Source organism: Nesoenas mayeri (genome assembly GCF_963082525.1).
Source record: "Nesoenas mayeri genome assembly, chromosome: 3".
Lineage (NCBI taxonomy): Eukaryota > Metazoa > Chordata > Aves > Columbiformes > Columbidae > Nesoenas > Nesoenas mayeri.
This window is the reverse complement of record NC_137544.1, coordinates 31,512,004-31,533,694: the sequence shown is the minus strand read 5'-3', so window position 1 is coordinate 31,533,694 and position 21,691 is coordinate 31,512,004. Positions and strand designations below refer to the sequence as shown.

The 21,691-nt window shown below is 42.4% G+C and overlaps 1 long non-coding RNA gene across 1 annotated transcript in view; it reads left to right on the top strand.

Annotated features, from left to right (window-relative positions):
• Positions 1–745: 745 nt before the first annotated feature.
• LOC308039154 overlaps positions 746–21,691 on the top strand; it is a 38,126-nt gene continuing 17,180 nt past the window's right edge. Inside the window, exons 1-2 of the long non-coding RNA XR_013922001.1 lie at positions 746–864; positions 8,424–8,538. This is a non-coding gene — a long non-coding RNA (uncharacterized lncRNA). The remainder of the gene's footprint in view (positions 865–8,423; positions 8,539–21,691) is intronic.

Genomic DNA, 21,691 nt, shown 5'->3' with positions numbered 1-21,691 from the left:
GGCTGCCGTGCCGGGCGCTGACGGGGGCCAGCAGGCCCTGCGGGCCCGCCTGCCCTCCGGCCACGCCGCTGAGGGGACAGCGGCCAAGGCGCGGCGCCGGCCGGTGGGCCTGGCAGGGACGCGTCGCAGCGGTTCCGCGCACGCCGGGGCCCCGTGAGCCGCCCCCGCCTCTCCCAGCGCCGGAGCCTCGAGCCGGGCCCGCGGCGGCGGCAGCGCTGAACCCGCGCCGGTACCGGCCGGCGAACACCCCGGGCTCCGCGGAGGCGGGCCTGCCCGCCGCTCCCCGCACCATTGGCTCACCCTGGGGGACTCTCAGAGCTCCCCGGCGCCTCATTGGCCGGGGCTGCCCCTTTCCCCCTGAGCTAATTGGCGGAGCGGGACGGGATCCCCTCCGGCCGGGGGGGCGGCGCTCGGCCGCGGGGCGGGGGCGGCCGCTCGGTCACCTGCGGCCGGGGCGGCCGCGCTGCTCCGGCCCCGCCGCGGCGGGAGGGGGGGCCCGGCTCGGGGGAGGCGGCGCCGCGGGGCCCGCGGCCGCGAGGGGAAGCGGCTGGGGAAAGCCGGAGAAACAAAGAACATGGCGAGGGGAGGAGGAGCCTGCGCCCTCTCCCCCGCCGGGAAGGGCGCTCCGGGGGCGGACAATGCCCGGCCCGGCCCGCCCCGCCCCGGCGGCGCCCGGGGGCGGCTCGCCTCCCCCCGCCCCCTTTCCCCGCCCCTGTGGCACGGCCCGGCGGGAGGCTGGGCCCGGCTCCTGCCCCGCGGGACGGGCTGGAGGCGGCGGCCGGGAGCGGGCCCGCTGTCTGCCGCAAGTTTCGCCCGGAGTCGGAAAGTTGGGTACGGCGCCGCGGCCCGGCGGGACCCGGCCAGGTAAGGAGCGGGCGCGGCGGCCGGCGGGCCGGCCCCGGGGCCGGCACCCAGCGTGTGCCCGGCACCCAGCGTGTGCCCGGCGGAGCGCGGGCGGGCCGGGGCACCTGCGGGAGGGACCCGGGCTGGGCTGGGCTGCCCGCCCCGCCCGCCGCTGCCGGGGCCGCAGGTGCGGCGGGACGGAGGGACGGACGGAGCTCTCGCAGCCGCCGGGCGGGGGTCAGGCAGCCCTGCTTCTGCGAACTTTTTGGAAACTTTGAGCGTTGCCCGCCCTGGCCCCTCGCTGCGGGAGAAGCGCCTTCGTGCCGCTGCCCGGGGCACCTGGCCCCCAAACCCGGCGGGGACCGTCCTCCGGGTGCCGGCACGGGTACCTCCCGAAATACCCTTCTGAAAATTGCGTGGTTAGAAGCGCTACCTGTGGAGAGGTGCTGGGAGCGCTGCCCTTGCGCTCGGAAAACTCTCCGGCCCGATTTCTTGCAGCTGCACAGAGCGTGTCTCTCCGCTGGTCTTTCTCAGCCTCAAATCACTTTTTAGCTCTGATCTTGAATAAATACCGCTCATGTCAAAATGATTGTACTACTGATATGAGGCCTTGGTCAGGGTTTTGATCTCTTCACTTTCTACTGAGATGGAGACTTTTTTTAAAAACTATCTTGTGATTTGAGCATCCAGTTTGAGAGATGATTTAAATGGATCTGTACTACTTGTTCAGCTTTTCAGCGTTAGTTTTAAGATGTCTTGAGCTAGTTACCTGAAGTTTGGATTTCCAGAAGTGTTCAGAATTGAACAGACATATCTCTGATCTGACTTAAATCATTATTAATGTGTTCATAATTAGTTCTGCAACAGTTCCCCCTGCCCCTTCCTTCCTTAGTTTTACATCCAGGCAGCTCAATTGCATATCAAAAGCCTCTTCTCATTTTCACATAGTAAATTATTAGACTTGCAAACTGTTTTAACTTGTTTTCTTCTCCCTTCACTCGAACCCTGAACAGTTGAAATGAAATTTTGGGGAGAGGAAGAAGAGTGTCTTCTTGTACCTGGTTAGATATAAGTCATAAAAGAGAGTTTAGATGTAGGAAAGCCAGGAGCATAAATAGCCATTATCTTCTATCAAAGGTTAATTAGTTACCATGTTTATATCTGTACATGTAAGTATAGGATGGGTAGAATTTTAAGGTGAAAGTGGCACAGGAGCTTTGGAAGCTACTGTTACACATCGCCCCAACTTAAGAAGAATATCTCTTTAAAATGTGTTGACATTTAATTGACCTTTGAAAGTTCATTCTGTTAATCATACTCAAAGCGCTAAAGCTATGGTTGACTGATCTGGTGTTCGTACATTCAGCCGTGCTCAGCATATAAATTCTGCAGCATAATTGCTACTTATTGAGCAAGACTTTCCTTTCTTCTCCGAAAATGAGAAAGTTTTGCTTCGCCTCCGGCTGGGTGCTACGGGTAGAATTGTGAATCCAAATGCTTTCGTGCCATCAGTTGTTGTGGCGGGTGTGGCCTCCAGCCAGGCAAGAAATTCCTTTGCTGAAACTGTGTTTTTCTCCTTCCTGAGGCCGCAAATAGGGCAAGGTAACCTTGAAGGTTACTTCTGTGTCTGCTGAGAGTCAAAACACAATGGCTCACTTTTCTTTTTTTCTTTTAAGCTCTTCTAAACTCCAGCTGTTTGGGTGGAGAATGCTGAGTTTGAGTAGGTTAATTGCAGAAGATAGCGACCCTCTCCAAAAAAAAAAAGCTTGGCTTTTAAAATCAACTTAATGCACCCGTGTTAAAACACATGCTACCTGCTTTATGGCTGTTGTCCATAGCTTTGTTGTAACCAAAATTCGTACAGGTCCTGAGAATGGAAGTGTTACATGGGAGGTTGCTATTGAAAGATTTGGGTAAAAATTTATTTCTATTATATTCACTTGCCAAAGATAGGTTTCCTGTTGAGGTTAATATCACCAGCAGTATTTTTGTATGTGCATACCTCCTGTGCTATATGTGGAATTTATAACTCGATCTGTTTCCTTGTGTGAAGTGAGGGAAATAGTAAATGTTAAATGGAGTGTCTGGGATTTCTAATAGATCATTAGCTCTTTGCTGTTACCATTGAAAACTAATTAATAGCTCTTACTCTTAATTATAAATCCACTTACAAAGTTAGAGCCCTGACAGTGCTGCTGTACTTTTCTAAGCTATTTTCTCAATGCTGCTTTTGTAGCTGGAATCCCCTTCCCTAACCACGAAGTCAGATGTGATGTTCAAGCTGCATTTGCAGCCAAGTAACTGCCCTGCCACTCCATAGGGTGAGGAGCTTGCACTGGGGCGGGGGGGTCATCTGGGGGAGGGTTTTCATGGGTCTTCCTCCACCAATGCGCGAGTGCTTTGAATACCAAAAAGAGATCCTGTGGTTGAGTTTTGTTTATTTTAGTACAATAGATACAAGTGCTGCACGTGATTCGTTTCACTGAATCTTTAGAAGGCTACGATAAATATGCCAACAGCATGTCTGTACTTTCTGTACAGTTGACAGAAGGGGGAGGCAAAAAAACCCAAGGTAGCCTAAGGGTCGGAGCGTGCAGATGCCCGACTGCAGCTGCTCTGATGCCCAGCAGCCCAGAGCTGGTACCTGCTCCGTCTGTGTGACCTGCAGGGCATGGCCATGCAAGGTGTCCTCTGGCCAACTGAGAGGACAACGGACAAAGTACCTTAGCTGGCCAGCAGGACATGTAGGGAGAGATCTGCTGTACGGGTCAGCTTTCATAGAGGCTTAGGTCTTGGGTCTAGCTGGGTGGGGGTGTCAATCCATGCATTATTATTTGCAATTGCAAACACTGTCCTTGAATGAGATGCCTGAACAGGGTTCCCTTTAGGGCTCCTTTTTACGTTGTCTTGCTGATTTGGAGGAGTGATTTGAACGTGTTGCTCTCCTGGGTGGTAGGAGCTTCTGGGCTGAGCCTTTCCTGTTGAAATCACTGGACAAAGCATGGATGGCACCACCACAAGGGCATAGGTGTTCGACTGTGGTAACAAAAGCCAGGTTTTGGTTTGTAACCTGAGGCAGACCTAGGGGAGATTTCAACTTGAATGCTTCTTGTCCTAATATTTGTATTGTACAAAAAAGTTTCTGATGCAGCTGGTCCATTCCCAAACTCCTGATTTTATTTTTGTGATAAAGGACAGAGCTGCATTTTGAAAAGCTCATTCCTGCAGTATGGCAGTTGAGGTGGGACGTGGTGAGCAGGGGTTTTGAGAACCACGTGGAGGTTTGGATGTGTGGTACAAGCAATGTTACAAAGACTTTAGTGTTAGTACATGTACCCACTGGCAGAAAGTTGTGTGCCTGAAGGCTAGTAGCAGCTGAGCACAGATGTTTGAAGTTTTATTCATATCTAAAACTCTGTCAGGCACCTAAACCCTTGAAGTTGAGGGAGTCTTAAGATGGGAATTGTTGTTCTTCTTTGTATCTGCATTGCTAGATTACTCTGAGGAGGTTACTGTGAAGTCATTCACTGAAGATTATGGCATTGCATGAAAGAAACGTAACATTGGGCCGTAAATTAACAGAAACAGGAAAGCACATTCTCTTATCTAGTTTGTTAATCCAGCTGTTTGCATATATAACCCTTAGCACCAAGAACTTGTACTGCATAAAAGTACCTTTTATAATAACAGAACCTAGCACAGCAAGTACATTTTGCAAATAAAATTCCCCCTTTTAAATTCAAGTGTGTAGAAAGTAAGTTTTACATTAATCTCAAAGGCTATTTTTACCTGTAACACTTCGCGCTGAATAAAACAGGTTGATAGCATGGTCTTGATCAGCATTAGTCCCACAGATGCCTTTCCTCTGTAACCATTTGAAATTTAAAAGAATCACGAGTTGGAGTGCAAATGCGTACGGGTTTAGTTGCATTTTAACATACTTGCCTGTCAGGGTGAGCCCAAGCCATCCTAATGTGACATGATTGACATAATCCAAAGGGGATTAGTTATTAATACCTTTGAAAAATAAAGACTGGTCTTGCTTCAGTGTTTTTCTTCAATGACAGATGTTCAAAATTAAAGCTTTTGTGGCAAGTTGATTATAAACTTTCTGTGAGTTTAAGCAACTGCGAGCTGTTCTTGGAGCTGTCAAGTTACATTCTAATAGCTCTAATTTTTAGCTGACTACAGAAGCTATATTTACACACCGGGGATTTTCTTTGCTAATAAACATCAGAAAAGATTTTTTTGTATGGGAAACCATTTCATAGGTGTCTTCCTGTCCCCTTTTCTGTAACTTCTGGGCAATTATTTCTGCTGATCAGGAGCAAAACACAGTTACAGCACTTGTTTGTGTCTGTAGAAGGCTGTGTAGGGGTAGTACTTAGTCACTCTTTGTGACTTGCACTGGAAATTTTGGGGTGAAAGTAAAGAAAGAGGATAATTTTAAGCTCCCAGTGCCAGAAGCTAACAGTAGGGTTTCTCCCTCCTTGTGCCCTCTTCCTCCCTGTCCCTGGGCTCTTGTGTGTGGCTGTGTTCTAGCTGTTTCATACCCGGGCTCAGTCCACTTTTTCCTCTTGCAGGACTTCCCAGTGTGTGCACTCTTTGCTATGTCAGCCTTGATTTCTGTGTAGTAGTTATTGAGCATTTTGGTGCTTCTGCAGTGGCTTAGCTAGGACATTCTTGCTGGTAAGCCCTCTCCCATTCCTTAGGTGGTCCATCTAAGGCTTTCTTCTCTCTTTGTAGGACTGAACTGTTTTTCTCTTTAACTTGGTGGATGTTTTTTCCAGGTGCATATTAGCCTCTTGCAGCTTCTGCTTCTGGAAAGCTGTGAGAAAAGACATTTTCACACTGATGAGAATACAGGTTAGGAGAAATTTGAAAGTGTAGCATTAACAGGATTCAGGTTCATGGCCCTGTCAGCATGATGTCAGCATTTTATCCGATAGGTCAAAGTATTTAATTACAAACTGTGGGAACAAGCAAGTGTTTAACTACCTTGAGGCTGATGTTCAGCCTCATTCTATTCCCTCATGCCATAAGCCTGGTCATACTTAGGGAAAGGGGAGTCTGTTGGAAATAAATGAAGAATGGAACTTGAGTAGGTGCATTGCCCTGGTCTGTACGTGTGCAAAGGTTAATGCATTTGCTGCACATGAACTCTAATTTTGTTCTTTAAATGTTGCTGTTATGTTTTACTCACATAGTGCTATGAAGAAACAGGCTTTTTCTAAATTACTTTAGTGCATGTTGTTATTAACAAAAGTTACTTTCTGCACACTTCTAGTGGATGTGTTGCTTAACATAGTACCCAGAAGGTCTCTTGCATCTAGCACTAATTTCTAGAAATGTTCAAGTACCTTTGGGACAAGAGTAATCAATGCATTGCACAACCTCATAGGCAAGACAGTGTAAGCAGAAGCCTTGCAGACTCTTCTGCAGCATCTGGGGCTTCTGCAGTTCACTATGGAGCACACTAAGTAAAAAGTTTTGTGGTCTGAGGCTGTATTTATTTTGATCTATTGAAGATGAAAGACAAACATTATAATTGTGCTAATTATTCTGAGAGTCTTTATGTCCCGATTGTGTGTTTGAGCTCCGTACAAGAGAAGTGATGGGAAGAGAGAAATGACCTTCCCTATGTTTGCAAGGGAGTTGGGATAGGTGCTGTGTCCTGGCTATGGGCAAGCAGAACCATTTCTTGCACTGATGACCTGACTCTGAAATCAGAAATATGAGGGTAAACTTGCAAGCATGTGAGGTGTGGTTCATGGCACCAACACAATGATCAGAGTTCAGCCCCCTGCTTTTCTTCAGGAGTGCAGCAGGGTATAAAATACATTCCCTAGAGATGTGACTTGCAAGAAAATTACGTGTTTTGGATAAAGGACATAAGAAATTTGAGTTAGGAGGCAGTTTGCAAAATACAGGACGAAACCATCCTAGAAATTATTGGGGGATGTTGCAGCTAAGTTCTGTGTTTGAAGGTGGTTCTGGTCAGCCCAAACATAAGTTCACTTCTGCGTACATGGATCTTGAATGTGGACTACCTGCTGCCCATGGCCCTTGTGCCAAAAGCTTGTTCTCACTGCAGATGTATTTTGCCTTCCCTTTAAATAGGGACAATCAGATTGAATAAGTTGTCTACCATAGGTGGTTTGTTCACCGTGTTAAATTTAAGTAAATGTTCTTTGCTAAGCTTGGGATCTGGTATGTTGAGCTCTCTTGGGTCACACTTCTCCCAAATAACCATGAAGTGTTATTACCATTGAGGCTGTTTTCTTGTTCAGTATACACTCTTTATTCTTGTGTTGGGCCAGTGCGTGGTCTCCATATTTATCTGAAATGGAAAACCACTGACTTAAGCGCTCTGTGCTGGGAACTGACACAGCAATGCTTACTTACGCACGGCTTTGGGCCGATCACCTGCTTGGCTCCGTGGTGGAACAGTAGTGGGCACAGCGCTTGGCTCTGCCAATGAGCAGAGTGATGCTCTGAAGCCCCTGGATGTCACCCGCTTCTGCCGGCAGACCTGAAAGGACAGCTGAGCCTGTTGCACCTTCCTTTCTAGCCAGTATTGAAGGTTTCTGGGCTTCACGGTGATGCCCTCGTGACTCTGAAATGTGGAGTCATAAACACTATATAAAATAAAATAAAACTATTGTTCATTTATTCTATAGCAGAGCATAAATATCACTGATATCCATCCTTAACCTTCACTTGTTGCTGGAGCTGGTTGATTGACAGAGATGGTCTGTTTGTCAAAGGCATCCTCATTTCATGTATTCATGTACAGAACTGGTTCAGGTACCATCAAAAGGTGTCAGAGTGCAAATCGATAAATAATATATTTTGAGTAGATATATTTCAGTTAATAAGCCCTACTTACTGCATTTCTTTTGTTTTTGTGGTGTACTCATAACTGAGATTTTGGTACTGTCGTGTGTATCCTTCTCCTTCTAGAGGTTGGTTTACTTTAGTTCCTCTTGTTGTGTTGTTTCCATGCTCTTCTTAATATCTCTCTATTTCTTTGATTTTTCTCCTAATGGTTTGGTTCTGACTTGTGTGTCTCTCCATCCATCCATCCATCTGCAATGGGGTTCTGTATGTCCCTTTTCCTCCAGAATGATCGCATGAATAAATTCCTTCTCCACCTTAAAGGCTTAACTAGGAGGCCTCTGGGGTTTTTGCTTTCTGAAGTGATGCTCAATCTCAGATTTATGGTATGGTTTGTTTTAGTTGTGTAATCTGTGTGTTTCTTAAGACAACAAATAAGAGAAGTTGTTAAGCCTGTCTCTAGTGGGAAATTTAACTACTTCAGTATAAGTTCTGAATACTTACACTGCCTTAGCAGTTAACCTTTATCTCCTCTAATTGAGAAACAGCTGCATTCAGGAGTAGTGTGTCACTTTAAACACATTCTGAGTTTTAAATGACTATACCAGAAAAGGGCATGGTTTTAATAATGGTTGTTAAAAGATATCTGACTTCTTGCAGTCAGTCCTAATAATTAGAAGTACGTGATCTGAACTACCAAACTTCTGGAATTACAATAACTTCTGTTGATGTGTGCGTTACAGATTCCTGGAAATCTGAGGAGCAGTCTTCGGCAGCTGAAGAATGCAATTCTCTCCAGAGGTGTGGGTATCTTGAGTGAAGGGGACGACTGAAGTAGGATCAGCTGGTACCCAAGAAGTAAGTTCTTGGTTTTTCTCCAGATACTTTTCTTCTGAGGTGTGCCGTGGTATTAATTCACCCAGATGGATTAAAAGTTGATTAAGGTCCCCAGTGATCAGACAGCAGGGAGAGACTCTTGGGAAGAGGCTCAAGAAAATGCACTACACATTGTTCATACTTTTTACCAATATTTTTGACATCTCGTTCCCAAATGTTTGGTGTTCTGTATCTTACTCTGTGCGTAATTTCAACTGTTTGTCTGCAACTGCCTACTCTGAGCAGGGGAATCCTGCTCCCTCAGGAATTTTATTGTGAGTTCAGATGCAGTTGGGAGAATCGGGTTCGTCGGCAACAGTTGGAGATACTCATGCGGTGTCATAACAGCTGTGAACTTGAGTTCATATAAGTAATATGTGCTTAATCTTCCTATGCTGTCAATGACAGGAAGAGGAGGAATAATTTTTTTCATATTTAATGATGATCTTAAAGTTTTTGACAACCAAATTTGAAAATGTACACTACAAAGCAAGTTAGGAAACAATTGCCATCAGTTAAGTTTTTTTTCAGGTTCTATGCAGCTTTGAATTTTCATTTTTATCTGCTGGTATTCCAGTGTTATTCTAATAAGATTAAAAACTAATTTACCTGTCTGAGTTTGCACATCACTTCATCTGTATGGAAGGTAATGGAAAATGCATAGGCCCTGTTTTTGAATTCTAGAAGCATTTGGGCAATCTTGTATTAGTTGCTTTTTTGCCTTATTTTTTTTTCCTTTTTTTCTCTCATTTGGCTTGGAAATTTCAGGAGAGTGAGAGGAAAACAGTTGGATTTTTATTTAACTGAACAGTGCTTCAGTACCACCACTTTTTCCCTTTTTCCTTCTGTTACATGAACTGTTAATTCGTGAAAACATTGAAAAGTTAGACTGTTGTTCCTTTTTCTTACCTGTATTTGTTCAAAACATTGTCAAGATCAGTGTGTATTGATACTTGAGGCTTGGACACTTTATTCCTAAACACCCCTATAAGAATACTGTACAAATGAAAAAAAAAGGCAGTAAAGATAGCTGATTGCATTCTCTTGCCATACCGTGTGACAAAATGCCTCACAGTTTTAGACTGACCTTGCCTTGACTTTCATACAGATATAATCTGATGTCTTTTAAAAGCGGAAAGGAAGCCATACATGGAGTGGAATTGCACATTGTTGCTGGCATAATGTCCTTCATCGAATTAATTCAAAGTGGTAGGATTTTGTAGTCTCCCTACTTTTTTTTTCCCCACTTTAAGTTGTAGATTTTATGCTGGTACACTTACAAATAAAAGGCTAGAAAAGGCTAGTTTGTGTACTTTTTGTTTCATGACCAGGTGTAATTAAACTGAAATATTTTCATTCTGCAATTAGGGATCTACGGATTTTTTTTTGTTCCACACCTCCCCCCCCCCCCCCCCCCCCCCCCCCCTTTTTTTTGTTTTACAATCCATACAAATTGACTTTTTGTGTTTTTCTTAGCTGGCTTGTGATAAACAAGATGGAGGTTGCCAGAAGAGGCACTCTTTTTTTGCTCTTCTTCTAAAGTGTCATTATGAGGAAATACGTTTTCTTCCCCCGTGTCCTTCAGTAGACCGCACGCAGGGATGTCGGTACCTCCTCGTATTGGCAACTCTGTGAAGTTGGGCACCTTGCTGCGAGTTTCATAGCTTGTTGTGGTAGCTCTGCTGAGGAGAGGGCAAGTGGATCCAGTGGCTCTGGCGTGGTATATAGATGCCAAGTGCTAGGAATTCCTGGAATGTGGAGTTGTGCGGCACTGATAAAGTTCGCTTTGTTTCCTTAGTGACTTGACCCATTGAGAAAATGTGGTTCCCTAGGAAGCTTTAATAGCTCAGAGTTGGTACTGAATAAAGGGAAAGGCCCCAACATAATTCTGCTTGTTTTCACCTGCTGCCTGAAAGATTAATTTTCTTAACCTTAGTATAGAAAATGTAACCCTGAGTTTTGAAAGTGATTTATAGAGATCCTTTACACTTATCAGTTTGAGTGAATGCGCTGCAGGCTTCTGCGTTCCAGCTATGGTCTTTTCATAGCCTGCTCGGTTTACAGTGCGGTAATTTCATTTGGGAACAAGAAAGTTTTTCAAGGAAAAAACACCTTCTAATTAGAGTGATATAATCACTCTGCTTGCCTGCTGTGGTTTCATATGACTTCAGAAAAATGGTTGAGTGATTAATCTTTAATTTTCCCCATCATTAACTTAATAAGGAAACAGGAGCTAGAATGAAAAACAAACAGCAGAACTGTACAACTAGGATATTATTATGACAATCTTTTTGGCTTTTTCATTTGGTGAGAAATGCCGTTCTGACAACTATGTGAAGGGTAGCAGCAACTGTTACCTCAGATAATTTGTAGAAATCTTCCAACAGGTTTGAACTTTATTGGAGCCTTTGCAGAGCTTGCTATGCCACTTCCTACCTCTTCCCCACAGTGCCCTGCGGGCTGGGTGGTTTTTTGCCACGGTTTTATTTGGAAGCAAATGTTGCATAAATTAACTTCTAATATCAGATAATTCCCTTGCATCCACTTTTCTGTGGGGAGGAAAGCCACCCCAGACATTGTAGTGAAATCCCCTTGTAAAGGGTTTGGTTCTATTTTTGTGCCATTTGCTATCTTTAGTCACTGTGCTGCTGATAAGTGAACTTAGTTGTGGAGTAGAGCATTTTTTGTCATGAATGTGACAGGATTGCTCTAGTCTCCTGGAGAACAAAAACTATTGCAACTCTGGAAGCAAGTTGCTCTTTTCATACATCTTTATTTTAATTTTTAGTGGATGTGAAATAGGCAACATAATTCTAGAAGCGTAATGCTTGAACACAAAATGTGCTTAGCTGTTTGCAAATGTTCCTCTGGAAGTTGTACTTTATTTCATGTGTAAATACTTATGAAGACAGTCCCATGTACATCTGCGGGCGGCAACACAGCAACAGAAGTTGTAGCGATCTTGACTAACCTGCTCGGAGGCCTCTGCATGTTAATAACATAAAGTAAACAGCTGAGGAATGTGTATTGCTGTTGACAGTGAGCGACTGTAAACATCCTCGACTGGAAGCTGTGAAGCAGCAGATGGGGCTTTCAGTCGGATGTTTGCAGCTGCCAACTGCCACAGACGTCAAGAAATGTTTGACACCTAAAGCATAGTTGTCTGTTTAAAACTTCTGTTTGGTGTATCACAGACATATGAATTTAGGCCAAACTTTTCCACGTGCTGCTTCATCTTTTTTGTGATGTCTGAATATCTAGAAGTCACCTAGTCTATGGTAGAAAAAAGAGCAAAAATGAAATCAATTAAGTTGTATTTTTAACTGCAAACTCAATTCTAAGTTTTCAGAGGTGAGATTTCGTGCAGCTTGCTTGGATTCATTTCTAGACTCTGCTACAAAGTTTTTACAAGATTATCACACACATTTAGCGTCTCTGCAATGGTTCATTTAGAATCTGAAGTCCTAAGCCTTATAGGAAGCAATCACTTACAGGAGTTGTGGAAACTAGAAACATACCGATTATAGCAACCGTGGAAAAAAATTAAAAAATTCCTGGAAGCGGCCCAACCATGCAAAATGATGGGGAGGTCAGAGAGATTTCATGCAACTGAGTTCACCTCTGACATATCACAGCCTCTCAGCTGTTTGAGGTTCAGGGATCCTCCTCCTTCCCCCTTTCCTCTTGTTCTCCTTCCTGCCTCCCTGCCAAAAAGAAAACCAACCAAAAAAGAGAGGCGGAAGTGCTAAAAGCCGATTCATACTTTTCTAGAAGTTAGTTGAGACCATTTCAAGACTCCAGCCCTGCCAACTAGTTTTATGTGTGGGTGGACCACTGTGCTTAAATATGACCCCAGGACATAGAGAACAGCTTCTGTGATTTAACAATGATTGTTATCCTACCAGAAAAAGAGCAGCGAGATTGGAGCACATAACTGATTTAAGTTGATACGGAAAGCACTAGTGTATTCACTCTTGAGAGAAGATATGCATCTTCTTGATATATATGTTAAATATCTAGCCTTTGGTAAAGAGGGTTTTGTTGTTAACTTGTTTTTTCTTGTAATCAGTACCCTTCTCTCTCAAATAGGTATGTATGTTCATATAAACATGTGAGAGGATAGAATCTAAACAATCTGTCCCATTACATTTCACCTAAGATGCAAATAATCTAAGACTCTGGAGTTTGACTTTTTTTTAAAGGAGCTTATGTCCTGGTCAGCATTCTTATAAAACATCATTGACACGTAGGTAGGTAACACAGTATCTGCAATGTCAAGAAAGCATGCTCTGTGTTTGAGGAAATGTCACTAATCTATGCTTTGCAGATAGCTTTCAGTGTAGACTTGTACATTTACCATAGATTCATAGTATATTGTATTTCAGTAGTGCTTGAAGGCTCCTGTTAGGTTCAGCGCTGTACGTCATGTTGCACGCTTCACTGTTAGTAGTAAGGTATGAGTTCTCCCAATGAGGGATTACAATCTGATTGAAGACAGTGGCATCGAAGTGGAATGCAGGTAATGTGGTCAGGAGGCAAATGGGAAGAGTGAGAGGAGAACCAGGAGGACAGAAGGTTGGGCTCAGGAGTAACTGCCTGTGTGTGCAGGTGGCTCTGAGTTGTTTGCTTAATTAAAACGGAGAAAGACAAAAGATGTATCTTCTCAGCCAGTTGTTTGTCTGGCTATAAATATTTTGAAAGATGATGGCTTGGTTGGATGGTATGTGGATTTGAAGTTAGGACAGAGGCAGAGGTTTCCAAAAGCCTTTTCTTGCAAATCTAAGAAGCTCTGAAAAGCTTGTCATGAACTCAGAAGAGTCAATATGAATGCATTGCAAACTCAGTGACATACTGACCAAGTTCAAGGCCAAGGTAGATGTCAGAGTTAGGGCTTAAGTTCATTGTAGAAGCAGCTGAATTTTTTGTGATTATCTATGGCAGAACACAAGAATTACTGACAACAGTCAGGTTATATTTCTGAGTTATAGAGAAGGGTGTTACTGTTGACAAAGTAGGACAGTAATAGAGACGTGTGGTTCAACACATAACAAGTTTTTAAGTGAGTGCTTCTGCAACTTTTCTGGGTTTAAAACTGCCTTTATTGCCAACTCAGAGAACGTCCTAAGTGACCTTGTAATTAAATTCATGAAACTTGGACACACTTTAGAAACACTATCTAGGCAGAGGATTCTTGACATAGTCTTCTCATCTGGAAACCTTTCTATATATTGGAAGAAGAGGATTGAGCAATAGGAGAGAACTTGCATAGGGCAGAGTATTTAATATCAAAAGCATTAAGTACCTCCTGTGAAGATTTACATATTGATAATATTTGTGCTTTGACAGGAAATTCTTTCAATACCCATTCTATTACTCTTCTTCCTGAATTACGTACCGTCTCAAAGTTCCGCGTGTTTCCTCTTGGAAAATGCAGTAGTATGTTTGGACTGTTTTATTCAGCCTCTAATCTCACTACCTGCACATGAGGAGTTTTCTTCCAGCAAAACAGCTTCAGACACGTAACTTGCCCTTCTGCCAGCTACCTCTTAAAACCCGCTAGGGCTAAACTTCAGAAGAACGTTAGAGCAGTGACCCTTAATTTCTGCCTGTGGTGGAAGCTGCTGGCTGGCCTCGTGTTACCTGAAATGCTGGTCTATGTTGTCTTACCTGGTACTTGTTGAGGTCACTTTCACTTGGAAAGCAGCCTTTTGCTTTCGGGCCCTGGCTTCCATATTTGGGTGGGTCAAGTCAAGCCCTCTTCACCTCTTTACTGAATTAATGGATGTATTCTTAGAAGGGCTGCTTCCCTCCCTTGCCCTGTTTGAAAGGGAAGAGCACTTCATGTCTGAGCGGTCCCGGTTTTGACTTTGCTGGCCAGGAAGGAGGCAAGAAAAAGGGCGAAGTCAAGCAGCGCTACTTACCCATGTATGCTGTTAATGGAAATCATCTTTAAAATGACGGAGCAGCTGTTGGAAAAGGCACAATCCATCTGCCTACATATGCACTTGTTATGAGGAGAATACAGTTGATGGTGTGAATAGAAAGCTTTCAGTACTGAGCTGGCGTTCCTACTCCAGCCACACTCAAAACAGATATGTGCTTTAACTCTTTGCTTGAAAAGTGATAGCGTTTAACAGCCACGCTTCTTGGAGAGTTTTTTTGTTAATGATATGTGAAACAGGCGTTACACAATGTGCTTGTTCTGTTTAAAAACACAGTCGAAGAAGATAAAAGGAATCAGAATTGGAAAGGATGATTTTTTTTTTTTGAGGTGAATTTGGCATATAACTTTTTTCCCTTTAATCAATAACTTATAAATTTAGATGCATGAAATAATTCCCTTTTTTTTAATTGTACTGATATATGCAGACTGTTCTGTTTTTTTCCTAAAGCTTCAAACAGTTATTATGAAACAAACAAACGAACAAAGGATATGAGAAGGAAGCCACGTGCCATGCAGTGACATAGTGTTTTTCCAGATGATGGCTTGAGGCATCTTTTTAGCTGTGGATGTAAACGTAGCTTCTTTTATTTAACAATGCTTCTCTTGATTTAATATGGATAGGCAGCATTTTGCCTCAGTTCAGACTTCCTGTCATTGGTACTTGGTTGTTCTTGTGAGTAAATTGGAGATATTTTCAGTAACTTTTCTTTGTTGCTGAAGATTCCACCCCCCTCCCCCCCCCCCCCCCTCCATGCCCTTTGATTAAATACATACCTCTTTGATAATGCAGAGCATAGAAAATTAACTCCAGAGCTTCTGCCTATAGCAAGGTAAGAAAATCAGTGGAAGAGAGGGATATTGTTCAGAGGTGAGGGGTTTGCAGTCTCTTCTGGGCGTCCAGGTATATTTCAGTCAACAGTTGGGCTTTCAATGCCTGTGTGCCGGAGTTCTGAGCCTCTTAGTTGCACTCTTTTCTTTCTTCTTGCCTTGTGTAAGTGCAGAGGATTTGTATTTAGCTGTCCAGGATGCTGTGCAGATCTCCCGTCCCTTTGCTTTCATCAGATCACTCATCTCCCTGCTTTCCCCTGACTCACCTTTCTTTATTCATGAGATGCAACTTAAACTGCATGCTTTTGTCTTCAAGGCCATCACAGCCTATACATGTATTAACTCTCACATCCAGTTGTCCTGTAATGTTATTCTCCATTACCAGCTTGAACTTTTTCTGCCTTTTTCAAACTTTTTTGCTCAATTTCAGAAAGAAAAGGCTAATCAGTCAGCAACCTTTCTAACTACTTTGCTGTAGTAAAAGCTTTGAAGAGTTTGTGCACTCTTGTGAAGGCCATAGGCTGTTCAGAGATCTTCTTACAATAATGTTTATAGTACTTTTTTTTTTTTCCCCTTGCCCTCATCACCTTCTGTATACTTTGAGAGTAGGATTAATGTTTTCTTATTGCAGTGTTGACTTTGCAGAGTTGATAGCTGCATTTCTGACGTGTGCTGCCATTTCTGGGGAAGCTGTCTGCTTTATCCTCTGCAGAATGGTGGAAATATTTTACTTCTTCCAGAAAGGTTTTAACCAGTCTGCAATAGCAACATGTATATCCTTTATGTTCCTTTATATATACTTTTATATATCCATATGTGCTTGAAACAAACTGTATCAAGAAATTCTACTATACAAGGCTGATAGACGCCGCCCAGTATTTTTGTGTGTATACATGTGTATACACAACACTGCATGTACATGTATTGAGGAAGGAGAAGAAAGAGGCAAGGGAGACTGTGCAAATGTCTCAGGTTTTTTTCCACCTGTTGCCTTGATGTGCATGCTGAGCACAGTGAACCAGCCTTGTGTTCTAGAATTTCTTAATACAATTAGTTTCAAGCATTTTAGCTGTGTTTTATTTATGACATCATTCCATGGAATGTGTACTCACCTGAAGATCTTGCTTGAAAATTATTGATTTTTTTTAAAAATTAAGCAACTAAATATCTAGTCTGTTTACATTAAGAACAAATGTTGCTGTTCCTTTAGAGCAAAGATCTTATTAGTGTGTCAGCAATTTAAGGTATGTAGGCTAGATTGGGCTGCGAAGCTCCTGTTTTGATTGTTGAAAGCTATGTAACCTTAAATCCTTTCTGCATGTCTGATGCAATGCTGGGATTCATAGCAGTGATTAATTCTATAGCTATAAATGCTCATCATCAGCATCCTGAAGTGTTTTCAAAACATACGAGTTTTTTAACAACTTGAACTAAGTGGTGAAATAATGGAAAGCCTATGTGAGACACATTTAGAGCAGTACTTAGTATCTCCTTGAAACTGTACCTGCAGTGAGGGGTTTTGGTCTTTAGTATGGATAGTTATGTCCTTTGAGACATCGTAGCCGGTAATTGGAGCTTCTGTAATGCGTGGAAAGCAGTGAATCAAAGGAAACTAGCTTAGATCCTAGACATACAGGGGAAGAACCCAACTACAAGCAGTGGGGAAAAGAGCATGAAGTAACACTCAAATGGCTCTGCAGGGTTGGCACAGTGTCCTGTGTGCTAAACCTTCTCCAAGAGTTTTGCATGTACAGCAGCATCTTCACTAATAAGTCAAAGACACAGGTCAGACACATCGGAAATGGCTGCACATATTCTGCAGAACTTGTTAGATGAGGCCCAGGGCTGTGACCCTGCAGGTGTACGGCTCTGACCAAAGGTGACCTTGGAAATGGTATAGCAGCCATTTGGGAGGTCACATAACTACAGGTATCTGTGAATCAGCTAAGTACCTCAAATATGGTTACTTGCTTATTTTCTGAGCAATTAAACTTCTTCACAAAGAAACAAATGGGAATTAACATTCTGAAAGTAAATATAGTGGTGTTTTAATGTGGAAGAAAATGCTAGAAATGCAATTTCTTTGTTCCACAGTAGGTTTGTGTGGTTGTCATTACGTTTGAATACTCTGTGAGCATCTAATTGTTCCCGAAAGTTGGTGGGAAATACCTATGAAAAGGATTCATATTGCTGAACTTACTATAGCTGTACTGTAGTTAAATATGGCTGAGATGGACTGTTTAAGGCTTAAGTTGATAAAGAAGGAAAGGCCCTTTTACAGGATAACTTATATAATTTATTTTAGATATGTATTTAGGAAGAGGATGACTTGTCCCCAGCTGATATGTGTATTTCTCTCCTTTATCTTCCAAGTCAGTCCAGGATAACTAGCTCAGGTGTGGGTACCATGGCTTATAGAAGGCCCTGTGTGGTCAGATGAATAGAGTCTTTTTCTCTCAAAGAAGGAAAAGACTCTATTCATCTGACCACACAGGAGCCTTCTATAAGCCATGGTACACACACCTGAGCTAGTTCATCTGGACTGGACTTAGGAACAATCTTAATAGTTGTGGAAGAATCCACAACCAAGGGAGATAGCAAAGATAAAATCTCTGAGAATAGAGGTGGAAACTGCTCTTAAAAATATTATTTCCCTTCCTTCTGCCACCAGAAATCTATAAATAGATGGCTGTCAGCTTTTATTCCATGAATATAAATTAACAGATAACGAAGCAATATATAAAATTAGTAAGAAAATTACATGGCTGGAGGGAGGATAGCTGGACAGTCAGAGAAAGAAAGATTTTTATTAGAAACAAAAGTCACTTTAATGTTGGTGCTTCAGGTAGAAGTCAATAAATTTGCCAGGTATATGGTTACAAAGCCAGATTTTAGTCAGATACAAAAGTTGATGGTGTTCTTCCCACTTTAGCAAGCCAGGAGGATGTTTAACAGCAGCTTTTAAGATATGACATAATTTAGAAGATGCAAGTAACTTGTATTGAGGAGTTAGAGAGGAGTAATATGAGAAATGCTGTGGACTGCTATTCTAAAATTAGAGTACTCCAGATTACAGACAGGAACTAAATTGTGCCAGGATTTAACTGAGTAGAGTACACAACTGCTTATAGGCTGTCAGCTTGGTATAGTTTTGGACAGAAGTACTGAAAGAGGACTTGCACCAAAGTAGGTGAGTGGAGTAAAGAATACTGGAAATGGAACTCATCTGCTGTGTCATCTTTTATTTTGTATTAAGTCAGGAGGATTAGTAGCCTCATAAAAACACTAACCTTTATGATGTACTTCAGGGTATTGGATTTGGCAATGCAAACATCCTGATGGAAAAAATTGAAATAGTAAAAAGTCTAGAGAAGATGTATCAGAGGGATTAAAAATTGATGAGTGAATTTAAAACCACGATTATCATTGAAGAATTGTTATTGAGTGGTATGTTTCCCTGGGGTGGAGAGAGGGTGGCATTGATTCTTTATCTTCTCTTGGTTTATTTTTTTTGTTGTTTTATCTAGAGAAAACCAGAAGTATTCCTGTTAGCTTGGAAGTGAATTAAATATTGGAAAGGTACAGTGAAGAGGGGCACAGGTCATACAGTGGCCTACTTGTATCTCTTAGGAAGCAAGCTGGTACCATTCATCTTGAATGCAACCAAAATGTATATATACACATTTAGAAATCAGAAATTTAGAATATGTTTATACTTGATTTTTGTGTTTGTGAAAAATACATTGTCTTCTGAAAATCAGGCCTTTAGGATTTATCTCCACACAGTCAGCAAAGCGTGCCAGTTTTGTCACAAAATGTAATTATGCTCTTTTAACTCCTAAAGAGGATCGTCAGGGTTATCTTGCAGCTTGTGTTGGATGGTATTTTTGAAAGAAGTAGAATTTGGCTGTAAAAAAATAACATGTTAAAAGTGTTGTTTGAGAGTTCGGGGAGCTGTCTGGTCTCAGACCTGAAGTAGCTGAGCTACAGGTCAGTTTTAACACTTCGGGGTAAACCACCACTGTGAGCTGAGGGTAGTAGATCAAATTCCTTAGTCAGTCAGTTTCTGATTCGTTTTTCGTAAGTGTTGTTCCGGGTCTTCAAAGTAAGCCAAAATCTCTACAACAACAAATGTTTCTACTTCTCTGAGCATACTGAACAAGTAAATAAGTCCAGTAAAATCCAAATTCAATGTGACAAGCCAAGATACTGGTGGAAATACTTGCCAAAATGGCCTTGGCAAAAGCTCTTCTCTGTTTGCAGTAGATTTGGAATGAAATCAGACAAGATCTCAGATCTCTCTCCATGGGAATCTTGTGACTCTCTTAAATATTCCTACTACTGCGTGAATTTTGTGTAATGAGTCTAGTTATAGAAGCACTGGGAGCAGGGTAGTTTCCTTGCACAGAGCATCCCTCGTCTTTGAGCTGTGAGAACTGGGTTTATGGCTACATTAGCAGAGTCATTCCGATGCTTGTTAAATAAATGGGAAAGGAGAACCATGTGTGATTGTAAATATTACAGTGAAGGGACAATGCTTTCTCCAGTGTTTCAAAGTTAGTGGCGGTTCTGTCCAAGTCTGGCCTTGGTGAAGGTCTGTAGACAGCACGCAGTCAGGAGGGTTTCTGGGTTAACAGCCAGGAGATTAATGTTCTTCTCTTGGAAAAATATCCCAGAAGGTTGAAGAACCAAATAATAATGGAAAGAAGTCTATGCTAATACCCTCTAGTGTATTTTTTTTCGTTCAGATTTCCTGTGGTGCTGGTAGTAGCACAAATACATTAGATTAGATGCTATTGTTTCAGTTTTGGCTGTTTGCTAGTAGTCAGGAGCAAGTGGTTTGGGGCGTTCCTTAAATTTTCCAGGTGTACATGACAATAAGAACCTTTAGGGGAATGGGAAACGGCATTTTTACACTTTGTTCCAACAGACAGCAGGTAAAGAAAGATAGATCGATAACAGCAAACAGTAGCATTGGGGGCAGGGGGTGAATAAATTGCAGTCTAAAGAGAGCAAGAAAACTGCCGTGGAATTTGAAATCTGTCATAGGTCTTGTTTCCTCTCCTGTTTAATTTTTAATTTTGTATTCCTGACCTGACAGTAGAATATTCAGGCTGTGGCAAGATGCTGGTGTGCCCAGTAATGATGCCTAAGATGGATGTTCTGAGCAATTTAAATGCAAAAAATTAGACAGCATTTCCCTCTGGAGGTCTTTAAAGGCATCTCTTGTCTGTGCAGGGAACTTTGTACTTATTTTAGTAAGACTACATCATTAAGTTCCTAAACCTTGGAGTTATCCTGGATACTGTAGTCACTTCTACCCCACTGTGCGTGTTCAGTAAAAATGCAATATATGGCAGAACCAGACTGGTCACAGGCTGGATGGGAGAACTAACATGTTCTGTATCAGTGGGTTTTATGCACCGTATTACAGAAAAGGTGATTAAGACAGTTCATGCAGGCAGGTTATATAGAAGACTTTGACAAAAAGGTTCTAGTCTAATCTTCTGGCAAGTGAATCATGGATCTAGGCAAGAAATTACATGTGGCTTCTTCTTTAGAAGATGGGACCCCAAAGAAGTGACTGCAAAGGCCAAATCTCTCACATAGCAACAAAACCCCAATGATGAATAGCCTTAGACTATCCTACAAGTTATAGCTACATTTTTGTCACTTGGCAAAAGAATAAAGGATGCATTCTGTTCATGACTGGTGAAGAACATCTAAGTTTTATACTTCTGCACCAGGTTTCTATGTTCTTTCTCTCATCATAGTTGGTGAAAATTTAGTTGATAGATTCAGTGGGGCCTGGGTACCAGTCCTCTGGTCACCTGCCTAAACCTAGTGCCAGTTAGGATCTCTAAACCGTTAGTAAAAATTGCATAATACTAATAGATACAACCTGGGACGTGCAGGGTTTACAACAGAGGTAACTTGAAGTGAGGTGGAATGCCCAGGATGTTTAAACTGACAGCAGATACGTGTCTAGGTACCTGAATTATATCCAAAGTGTCTGTTGTAGTATAAGCTGAATCTTTCTGTAGGCTTTTTGACTGTAGGGGAAGTTTGTGTCTTTATATGGTTTAGATGTCTTACAGATAGTTGAATCCTACCCTAAATGTCTTTGTCTTATTCTTCTCAACTCTGTAAATAGCCAGACATACCTGTTTGGATGAAACCTTTGTAAGAAGCTCTTGGCAGAATCAGAATTTTGACAGAGAATGTCTAAACAGTGTATTTTTTTTATAGGTCTATGCAGTGTTATTATACATTGTGGTAAAGTGTTGACAGTGTTCAAAGATAATCTGGCATTTCATTCCCAGAGTAGGTCTCATTTCCCTTGAGTAAGTCTCTCAGAATTTA